This window comes from Lepus europaeus, chromosome 1, assembly GCF_033115175.1.
Source record: "Lepus europaeus isolate LE1 chromosome 1, mLepTim1.pri, whole genome shotgun sequence".
In the NCBI taxonomy this organism is placed as follows: Eukaryota; Metazoa; Chordata; class Mammalia; order Lagomorpha; family Leporidae; genus Lepus; species Lepus europaeus.
Genome location: NC_084827.1, coordinates 133,067,640 through 133,079,803, shown reverse-complemented (window position 1 = coordinate 133,079,803; position 12,164 = coordinate 133,067,640).

Here is a 12,164-nt window from a genome sequence, read left to right as displayed (position 1 = left end):
GCTGCAGGCCGAGGATTAGCTAAGTGAGCCGTGGCACTGGCCTATATTGACTTATTTTCATTATTGAATGCTCTAATGTTTTCCGTAATTATTCATGTATATGCAGTATCAATGTCACATAAACATACATAACTGATAACCAAAATTTAATTAGTTCCCGAAGAATTTTTCCTATAATGCAGTGCCTATGAGGTCAGTGATAGATATTAGTTGAATGGTTTGTTTCAGCAAGCATTATCACTCCCATATTGATTTTCCCTGTACCTGAAGTGCATCCGTGCCTGGGAGAAGCCATGTGTTATTTCTTTTTGATGAAAGCTTCCTTGTGATTAATTGCTGCATTATTTTGCAAGGGCTGCTGTAACAAAGCACCACCAACAGGACGATTTTGAGCAACAGAAATTTGTGGCCTCTCAGTTCTGGAGGCTGGCTGTCTAGGATCAAGGTGCTGGCAGGGTTGGCTCCGTCTGATGACAGATGTAAAGGAGACTGTGTCCTGTGCCCCTCTCCTAGCTTCTCAGGATTTACTGGCAACCTCTGGCTTTCCTTCTCATACAGACCCCTGTCTTCATCTTCTCATGGCATTCTTCCTGTGTGTGTGTGTGTGTGCGCATGTGTCTGTCTGTCCCAATTTCCCTTTTCATACAGATACCAGTTACAATGGATGAAGGGCCACCTTGCTTCTGTATGCTCTAATCTTTAATCCCATCTATATTGATCCTATGTCTAAATAAGGTCACATTAGGACTTCAACATATATGAATTTTAGGGGAACATTATTCAACTCATCACAATCATGATCCTCAGATCCCATTTTTTTAATACTTGATAAGCAAAAGGACCTGTCACTTGGGTTTGTGTCTCACTTTAATAAAGAAAAAAATAATCAAACATAAATAGATAAACCTACTAACCAACTAAAGAACCCATTGCCAGCCCAGGATCCTAACGCTCATATGACAAATTGGCTGAGATAGGCGTCATTTCATGAGCACAGGTTCAGAGCTGAATTCTTTTATGCACAGTCAAAGGATGTAACACCTAATTAACTGCAGCATGGAAAATACTTATTTAAAAAAGAGAAGGAAAATAGATGAAAGAGAAAAAAAAGCCCTAATTTGAAAATCTTCAGATTTTATACAACCTGCTAACGAGGAAACTATGAGGGTGACACCCATCCTGTATTCTGTGGAATTGTTCCAACATTACCAGGAAAGTCTTACATCCTGTAAGCTTCATTTTTTTTTTTTTTTTTTTTTTTTTTTGACAGGCAGAGTGGATAGTGAGGGAGAGAGATAGAGAGAAAGGTCTTCCTTTTTGCCGTTGGTTCACCCTCCAATGGCTGCTGCAGCCGGCACATCGTGCTGATCCGAAGCCAGGAGCCAGGTGCTTCTCCTGGTCTCCCATGCGGGTGCAGGGCCCAAGGACTTGGGCCATCCTCCACTGCCTTCCCGGGCCATAGCAGAGAGCTGGCCTGGAAGAGGGGCAACCGGGATAGAATCTGGCGCCCCGACTGGGACTAGAACCCGGTGTGCCGGCGCCGCAAGGCAGAGGATTAGCCTGTTAAGCCACGGCGCCAGCCAAACTTCACTTTTATATCTAAATAAATGCTTAATATTTACCAAAGCAGTAAAAGAAGGTATTTGATGATGATAACTTGTTATATTACCTGGGGAAAACTCTCAAAATTGGAAAACTCACTTGTGAATAGCTTAAAAATTGCTAGTGGTTGCCTTTTACAACATTTAATATTTAAAAGTAAATAACCTTTAATATTAATGTATTGAACAATTTTAAAATGAGAAATGCGATGAATGCTTTGGTTTGATAATCATAGTTCATGTGACATACATCTGTCTTCAATAAAATATAAATATAGGTATATTTGGGGTCACAGTTATGCTGAGGAATGGACAACTTTTGCTTTTAAAACTTTTTTTTATTGAAATGATATCCTTTTTTTAAAGATTTATTTATTTACTTGAAAGTCAGAGTTACACACAGAGAGAAGGAGAGGCAGAGAGAGAAGGAGAGAGATAGAGATAGAGAGAGAATGAGAGAGAGAGAGAGAGAGAGAGAGAGAGAGAGAGAGAGAGAGGTGTGGCTCACTCTTCAAATGGCTGCAACGGCCAGAGCTGAGTCAATCCGAAGCCAGGAGCCAGGAGCTTCCTCCGGGTCTCCCATGTGAGTGCAGGGGCCCAAGGACTTGGGCCATCTTCTACTGCTTTCTCAGGCCATAGCAGAGAGCAACCAGGATTTGAACTGGTGCCCACATGGGATGCTGGCACCGTAGGCAGTGGCTTTATCTACTACACCACAGTGCCGGCTCCTGAAATGATATCTTTAATGCTCATTCAAAAAATTACTGGAGGCTGGCGTGCGGCTCACTAGGCTAATCCTCTGCCTGCGGCGCTGGCACTCCAGGTTCTAGTCCCGGTTGGGGTGCTGGTTCTGTCCCAGCTGCTTCTCTTCCAGTCCAACTCTCTGCTGTGGAGTCCTCGGGCCCTGCACCCATGTGGGAGACCAGGAAGAAGCACCTGGCTCCTGGCTTCGGATTGACGCAGTGCACCAGCCGTGGCAGCCATTTGTGTGGTGAACCAACGGAAGGAAGACCTTTCTCTTTGTCTCTCTCTCTCTCATTGTCTAACTCTGTCAAAAAAAAAAAAATTTACTGGAAACATATACATTCTTTTGGAGATATTTTCATCTGAGACTCCTTATATAATAGGCAATTTTGTTATTCGATGCCCATTACCTGAAACAATATTTCTGAAACTATGCAACATTTTTCTTACTTTTTATTTCCCCCTTTTTATTTAAAAAACAATGGACTACAGGGGAGAAGTTTCCTTTTCCTTGGGGTGGGGGCGTTGGGGGCACAGAGAACAAAATTTACACTCAGAGTTAACTGGGATAAACAGATAGAAGAAACTTGGCAGGGTGGGCATTTGGCCTAGAAGTCAAGCTGCCTTCAGCTTAAGTTAGGATGCCCACTTCCTATATCTGGGTGCCTGGGTTCAAGGGCCAGCTCTGGCTCTCAGGCTTCCAATTCCCCTTCCCTGCTAATACAGATCTAGGGAGACAGTAGGTGATGGTTCCAGTTGTTGGGTTCCTGCCACCCACATAGGAGACAAGAATGGAGTCCCTGGCTCTCGGCTTCAGCCTGACTCAGCCTTGGCTGCTGTGGGTGCTTGGGAGTCACTCAGCCAATGCAAGCTGCTTGTCTCTGTCTCTCTTATCTCTGCTGTCTTTCTGCCTCTCAAATAAAAAAGATAGATATTTATCAGAGAGATATTTTCAGCAGTATTTTCTATAAAATATCTCGGGCATGGTTACCCACTCCTTTGTGTGTTGATCTGACAGTTTATATCTATAGCCGGATTTTTGATTCAGTGGTTTAGTCAAACTGCCTTTGTACAGGTTTATTTGCAGAGAATTGGAAGTGTTAGTTATTGTGATCTTCTATATGATGGCAGAAACTGGTTAATCTGACCAAAGGACAGAGTTAGGGCACTCCTGGGACATTTACACCATGGTGTCTTTATCTACTGTTGTGGTTTGCAAATCAGTTTGAGAAAAATGTCACTGATGAGCCAAGCAGACTCTGGAACACAGGAACAAGAGAAATCAGAAGGTGGGTTATATTCTTTTGCTTCAAAAAAATCGAACAATTCAAAAGAGAAAATGTGCCAAATCCCTCTGGGCCCAGATAGCACCATTAAATAAGGACAGATATCAACTAAATGCAGTGGTTGAGATTTTCGTGAGGGATTGTTTCCTAATTATCCAATCACCAGTTAGGTACAAGTTCATAATATGTAGATAAATTCGTTTAATTTGCTGTGATTATAGTCTTGTATGAATTGCTTAACTCCTTGTGAAATGAGACTTTATAAAAAAACTATTGTGCAGGGGACAGCACTGTGGCATAGCAGGTTATGCTACTGCCTGCGACTTTGGCATTCCATGAGTGCTGGTTCGAGTCCAGGCTGCTCCACTTCGGATCCAGCTCCATGGTCACGCACCTGGGAAAGTAGCAGAAGACGGTTCAAGTCCTTGAGCCCCTGCCACCCACATGGGAACCTGGATGAAGCTCTTGACTTCAGCTTGGCCAGTTCTGGCTGCTGAGACCATTAGGGGGAGTGAACCATCAGATGGAAGATCTCTCTCTCCCTCTTCCTGTAATGTTGCCTCTCAAATAAAATAAACAAATATTTAAAAAAATAGTACAGAAGGGATTCCTATGACACAATCATGAACCCTTTTCTAAACCATTTTACTCTTAGTGTTTCACTCTAACTTAAATGGTCCATCCTATGAAGGTTGACAAACAATCATAGCTGCACATCAGCCTATGTTTACTTTGAAGACAAATAAATTGCAGATAAAAAGGAAAAACAAATTAGACATGTCTAAAGTAATTGGCACTCAGAAGAAACAATTAAACTCATTTAATGATACCTTACTTCCTCATAAACTGAAGATTATAGTCCTAGGTGTTTTCCATTTGCAGTTTTAAATTAGTCAAAATGTTTTCCAATGTGACTTCCTAGGGTTACATTACTGTGTTTTCCAAAGGATGGACCTATCTCAATGATGAGGAGAACACAAAATAGAAGACACAACAAGCATGTACCTGGAACCCCCTGAAACAGGAAGCTGGGCTTGCTGTGGCATAGTAATTGGCTATTACTGTCTATCAGAAGGAGAGAATAAACTCATGGTCAGTGCTGAAGAAAGATCATGAATGCCTACTTTGAATACCATGAATACCAACTTTGAAGAAGTTGAGGCCAGCCTAAGCCGAACTTCCAAAGTAAAATTAGACTTAAAAGTTCAAGGACACTTTTTTTGAGATGAATAATCTTGAAAATATTTTTGTCAATCAATGCCAGTAGTGTATAATGTATATCTTTGGTACCATTAAAGGCGTATATTGAAAAATCAATCATATTGAAAAATCAATCTATGTAGTATAATATGATGCTCTTCAGAGAGCAAAACTTCAAATATCCATTGTTACATTTTAGATAACAAATAGATGGATTGAACAATTCAAAAAGCAATTAATTTAAATGTGTTAGCACCAAATTAGTTACTGAACCAAGGTCCTTCACTTGGGCTTATTATTTTCAGATTATGAATATTTGGATCCACTAAATAGATGAAGTACTATGACAATAAAGATCACATGTTGCCTTAATGAACACCTAAAAATTCCCTGTAGGTACAATAATGGAATCAATTCAAGCACAAAACCAAGAATAGAAAGCCACCATCCATTTTCTGTTAATGAAATAGTACTTATATATTTGTGAGTGGTAGGAAGATATATTGGGAATTATTTGAAAACTACTATGACAACTCAGAGTTTTAACAGCTTAATTAGCATTTTATGGTTCAATATCCTTGAGGAAAATTTGCAGCTAACCCTCATTAAAGATTAGGGAGGCATAAACTGGTAGAAGAAAGCCTTGTGGTTGAAAGAATTAAAACCTCAAAAAGTTTAAGTTACTCTTTTTGTTTCTGGATATGTAAGTAATATATGTCCATTATAAAAGTACTACATGTTCATTATATAGAAAAGTATTAGGAAAATAAAAATCACTATAATGACTGTTGTTGAATCATAGAAGATTTCAATGAATTTGATCTCAGAGACAAATTAACGTTTTTATTTACAAATGAGGATACAGAACTTAGAAGGAAAGGAAGGTCCCCAGGACACAAAGCTGCTTATTTGTCAAGATGGAACCCCATGCAGTGAATTGCTGGAATGATGTGATAGAGCATGTCTACAGCCAAAGACCTCGTAGTCAGTTCATGATTCAGTGAAAAAAATATCAAAACAGCTTGGTAGAACATTTTCCTAAGGATGAAATATTATTTCCCAAAATATATTTCTTCTGATACCATAGAAAATAACCCATCTCCTATACTTAATAATAGATCTGTAGATAATATTGCTTTATAAGTAGTTTACAAATATTGCCCTTAATATTGTAAAATAACTTCTTCAATATTGTAATGATCTCTTTAATATTGTAGCCTCCTAAATCATGTCCCCTTTAAAAATTCTATTATTTCTCAATACAGGACAAAGAAATTCCTCTTGTCTACTTTTGAGAGAACATTTGTTAAGTTATTTGACACACACACACACACACACACGAAGGATGCAGGAAGAGAGACAAAGTGTGAGCTCCTGTCTGCTGGTTTACTTCCCAAATGCCCTGATGGCTGGGGCACCCGCAACTGGGAATGCAAGTCACAAGGGTGGCAGGGAACCAATTATTTGAGCCGTGGCCACCGCCTCCCAGGGTCTGCAACGGCAGGAAGCTGGAATCCAAATCAGGAGCTGGAGTGAAGAGTCAAACTCAGAACTCTGATTTAGGATGTGGGATCCTAACCCATGTCTCTAATCCCTGTGTCCAACTCCCACATTTTTAAACACCAATTGCAAAGTTCAGCAGCAAGCAGTCTAAAATTAAAATGGAGATGCTCCAAAATATTTTGACTTACTCTTCCTTTTACTTTCCTGAGAATACAAAATTAGGTATTTCTCCAACCTATTTAATATTATTTTGTCTATTTTATAAATATACAGTGCTCTGAAAGCAAGGGTGGGGGTGGGGTGGGGTAGGGAGGCAGGAAGCTGGTCTGTCACCTGGGCCTAGGCAGCACCTTCTACACTGAAACCCTCCAACAGCTCCTGATGGTAAATGGCTCCTACCCCATCAAAAGCATAGTGGTACCCACGCCTCCTCCCAGCACCCCCTCCCCAACTCCCAGTTTCACATTTGCCTCCACCATTATGTTACTTCCCTAACCCTGTTGCTGCCTGAGTCGCTGCTTGCCCTTTAAGGGAGCCAGCAGAGAGAAAAGGCCACATTTGTACTTCCTGGCATCACCTATGTTGTCCCAAGTTTAAGAGGTTGGTGAGGGATGGAATAACAAAGCAGAACGAGCAAGGGCCTTGCAGTGAGACAAGTCTAGGCTTAAATCCCAGCTCTGTGTCATGCTGGCTGAGTGACCTTGAGTGAGTTACTTAACCTTTGTGTACCATAGGGATAATAACAATAACACTTCATAGGGCTGTTGTGAGGAGAAGGAGATAATATCTGATAAGCACCTTGTTTCATATGTGCTACTTACTTAGTGTTCCAAATGTATGGTGTCTTTTGCTACACAGGCAGCTCCATGTACATGACACTGCAGTGCAAGGTTTCTGACAGTCAATCTTGGGAGGAGACTTATCTAGTCAATATTTTCTGATTGCATCAGAGAAGAAGGCTTTGTCCAGGTCTCGTGACAAAGGTCTGTTTAGTACTAGGGTTTTCCATTTACACTACTGGTCTGTGGGAGCACAAATTCAACAGACCAAGAAAAACCAGGGATGCCATCTAAAGAGCTTATGACTGTAAGACACCATTGTTTTTCTTTACTATGTGGACTCATAATTGACATGTTATGATAATGGGTTATTTTATGAGACTTGGTAAGGAAAAGATTGGCAGTATGGCAGTATTATTTACTGAAATAAAAACTAAGCAAAATAAGAGAGCAAGCAGAATGATCATACCACTAAAAGTTAGGGTTCAGAGAGATCTAGAAACAGGAGCTTTTGTACTGGATATATAGCTATATCCTAAACAAAACATTAAAGAACTCTGGGGGCCAGTGCTGTGGTGTACTGGGTAAAGCCACCGTCTGCAGTGCCTGCATCCCATATGGGCACTGGTTCGAGACCCAGCTGCTCCACTTCCGATCCAGCTCTCTGCTATGGACTGGGAAAGCAGTAGAAGATGGCCCAAGTTCTTGGGCCCCTGCACCCACATAGGAGACCTGGAAGAAGCTCCTGGCTCTTGGCTTCAGTTAGGCTCAGCTCCGGCCATTGTGGCCAATTAGGGAGTGAACCAGTGATGGAAGACCTCTCTCTCTCTCTGTCTCTCCTTCTGTGTTACTCTGACTTTCAAGTAAATAAATAAATCTTAAAAAAAAAAAAAGTACAAAGAACTCTGATACTTCCTCAGGTAGCCCAGAATGCAAACTTGGAGCATATAAGTGTGCAGTAAACTCAGTAGGACTCAGCTTCAAGATGCTGCATAGAAGCAAGAAGGCAATGTGGAGTGCCTGAGAGAAGACTGAGGCTATGAGAATGGATAATAGCAACTGTGCTAAGATGGATGGAGTCTTCTATACTCTCTTCTATGTGTAGCTTGCAAGCAAACCTCAACTGAAGAGGGAAATCAAGGAGACCATGTAAAGCAACTGAATAACTAAAAAATCCACTCCTGCCTATATGGCCCAGGGAAGGTGAGGCTGTCATAAATACCTGGAGAATGTGAAGAGGATACTGTGGTGAGGCACAGAGCCTCACCTTGTGCTTTTCTGAAGACAGAATACAAGAGAATGGAGGTGTCAGGTTCGGCAGCAAAAGAAAGGACCTAGAAATGGCCTATGGCAAGAGTTGAGAGACAAAAGCCTTAGGGGAAATTTGAGTGTATTTTCTGGCTATACAAAGAGAAAACTAAACAATAAACCTATAATCCATGTTTACTTTCTAGCTAGTGTGATAAACAAGATTTCTCTTCTTTCCATATTCTTTTTTTCTGCCTAAGAGCTCCTGAGACCATTTTTGGCCTCTATTTCTCCTAATGAACACTATTCCTGGAAAATGGCAAACTTTCTTTTTAAGAAAACATATACTTAATTAAGGTAAAATTCACATAACATAAAATTCATCCTTTAAGCCATTTTTAAGTATATAATTTGGTTGACAACTTTTAGTACATTCAAGATGTTGCCATTATACAAGGAAACACATTACAAATGTTACCAAATACCTTCATCACCCCAAATGGCAGTCCTACTCAGTAAGCCCCATCACCTATCCTCTCCCCACAGCTCTGGAAACATGGCTATGCTTTCTGTCTCTACGGATTTGCCTGAGCAAATTTCTTCTGGAATCTTCAGAATTCTGGATTGAATTTTCCAACTAGCAGTGGTAGATTACTGCTATTAGTGGGTATGGGCGAGAAAGGGAGAGGGACAGGGATAGGGATAGGGAGGGAAAGACAGAGGCACAGGGAGAGGTAAAGGGAGAGAAATACAACAATGAGAGACAGTATTTATGAAACCTTTGCAAGGTCAAATCTATTTGAAATATTCAAACCAAGTAAAGACCTGGAAGGATACTTATCTCCCCACTAGACTTACAGTTGGCATCTGAACTTAAATTTCTCAAAGATTCGGTCAGTCATAGATTATAGAAACGTTGAACTTCTTGAAATCGCCTGTAATGGCTTTGTAAATCCTACGTTAGAGTAAAAAAATTCACACCCAACAGAAGCTCTGTCTCAGATCTGAACTCTTTATGTAATACTTGGTGATGACTCTATTATTGTTTTTTCTTCCCCAGACCAGTGGAGTAGGGATCATTCTTTGTTCTACCTTTGTCCTTGTGAGCACATCAGATATAGCAGAGGAAACTGAAGATGACTTGTACGTAGTGCAAAGGTAACTTAAAAATAATGAAACTGGGGCTGGCACTGTGGCATAATGGGTAAAGCCACCATCTGCAGTTCCTGTATCCAATATGGGCGCCAGTTCAAGTCCCGGCTGCTCCACTTCCAATCCAGCTCTCTGCTATGGCCTGGGAAAGCAGTAGAAGATGGCCCAAGTCCTTGGGCCCCTGCATCCCAGTGGGAGACCCAGAAGAAGTTCCTGGCTCCTGGCTTAAGATCGGCCCAGCTCTGGCCATTGCAGCCGTTTGGGGAGTAAACCAGCAGATAGAAGATCTCTCTCTCTCTCTCTCTCTCTCTCTGCCTCTGCCTGACTCTCTGTCAGACTCTCTCTGACCTTTCAAATAATAAATGTTTAAAAATTAATGAAACCCATTTTATTTCCCAGCCATAAATACTTGTTATTAACTTAAAATTAAAATACATATTTTGTTAGGACTGGGATTTTTTAAAAAGATTTATTTACTTGTTTGAAAGAGTTACACAGAGAGAGGAGAGGCAGAGAGAGAGAGAGAGAGAGAGAGAGAGAGAGAGGTCTTCCATCTGATGGTTCATTCCCCAATTGGCCACAACGGCCGGAGCTGAGCCTAACCAAAACCAGGAGCCAGGAGCTTCTTCTGGGTCTCCCACATGGGTGCAGAGGCCCAAGGACTTGGGCCATCTTCTACTGCCTTCCCAGGCCATAGCAGAGAGCTGGATCGGAAGTAGAGTGACCGGGTCTCAAACTGGCACCCATATGGGATGCTGGTGCTTCAGGCCAGGTTGTTAACCTGCTGCACCACAGTGCCGGCCCCAGAACTGGGGTTTTTTAAAGTCTGTCTAACTTAGTCACACACTCTTATTAAAAATGTTGACAATGAATGCAGAATGGTCTTAAGAATTTTTTGGAGGGGTGTAAACTGACTTAAAACTTGTATGGCTTTCTTAGTTATAACTACCTTGGCAGGAAGTTGTGTACCCTGGGTTCTGGCAAAACCAGACAGGACTTTTGAAGAAGTCTTCATTTTCATGTGGTCAAACATTCCTTGGAAGGAGGAAGAGCCAGTAAGCCCTTTGACTTAGCATTGCTTTGTAATCTAGAATGTCAAAGCCAGGAGATTCCTGTCATTTTGCATGCCATGAATATTTTGAGCATTTTTATCCCATTTTCATTTTTGATGCCTTTCCACTTATTAGCCCCAGGGGTTAGATCTCATCCACCTGCATCGGTTAGGATTTAGGATCACACGCCACTGCTTCTTATGGTCGTGGTCTTGCTTATTTTCTTCCCAAAGCCTCTTTGCTGCTGGCATCATGATAGTCCATCCTCTCAGTTTTGACTTCTCGGGACTTCTTGGTGACCAGGGAGCACAGAGACTTTGTATCACATTTTTGAAGTCCACTTTGACTTAGCTACTATTTTCACAAATACTTCTCAGTCAATATCAATGGGAACTGAAGCAGGCCAACCTCCTTTAAGCCAGCTGGAGGCTGGGGATGGCTCCACACTCCTTGTTGTGGCAGGTAACAATTAGCATAGAGCACGCGAAGGACCTTGTTGTTGAGACACCTGTGACCAACTGCAAACAATCATTAGGCTTTGTGCCTTGCAAGGACCTATCAGTAAAACTCATCTCCAGTAAAGACACTGCCATGATGTGCAGGAGTCTAATTTGCCACTTCCCTCAAGCCCATCATCTGGGTGGGCTTGGTTCATCTGCTCTCCAGCTTCGGCAGACAACTCAAGACCTCTGCGAGGGAAGAGAAGAAACTTGACTGTGCATTCAAGAAAGGGCAAAAGGGGGCTGGAAAAGGGAAATAGCAGTTAACAGCAGCAAGCAGTAAATCCTCTATCTCTACCTCCCAGACCACATCCCAACCGAATCCAGCAGCACCCCACCCGCACCCGTTCGGGGCTTCTGATGGGGAGTCCAGATACAAGGGCGCACACGCATGTGTAGTTCGCTTTGTTGCTCCGTGTCGTCGGTGGGGCCCCAGTTTCTCGTCGTGTGAGATCACTCCGGGGGGCTTTCGACACCACTGATCAAGGTAAGGGGTCAATGGGCCGGCGCACCCCAGGGGCTTCCGCACAGTGGGAGGAAAGTGGGGTCTCTGGACCTCGGATATGGGGTTCTTTGGAGTCATTCTCCTGCCCCTCCAGGAGGCCACCGTGACATTTTCTGGACAGGGACGTAGCCCGAGTAAGACCCCGAGGCTTTTGGAGGAGAGGGAGGGAAGGGCTGCGCGTGGAGGCGGGGTGAGAGTGTGCCCGGATTCTAAGGCGGGAGGGCGGATGGCCAAGCGCTTGCTGCTCGCGCAGCGGCCTCCTGAATCCCCAGGGCCGCTTTGGAGCGCCCGGCTCTGGGCGGCGGCTGGGCCCCTGAGTCGCTGCGGGACTCCGCCTTTCCATGCCTCCCTTTACTGTGGAGGACTGGCTCTGATCTTGGCGCCCCTTCCTGCCCTTCGATTGTGCTTCTTTGCGGGAAGCCCCGCTAGGCTGAGCTGGGAAGGAAAAGCATTCTCTTGCCGCAGGCGGGCCGGAACGGGAAGGCCAGGAAAGCGGCCTCTGCGACACGGATTATATTTATTTAGAGACCTATATTAAATACAATTTGTGAAAAAGAAAACGGACGCTGCCTCCACCCCACCCACGTCCCCAGG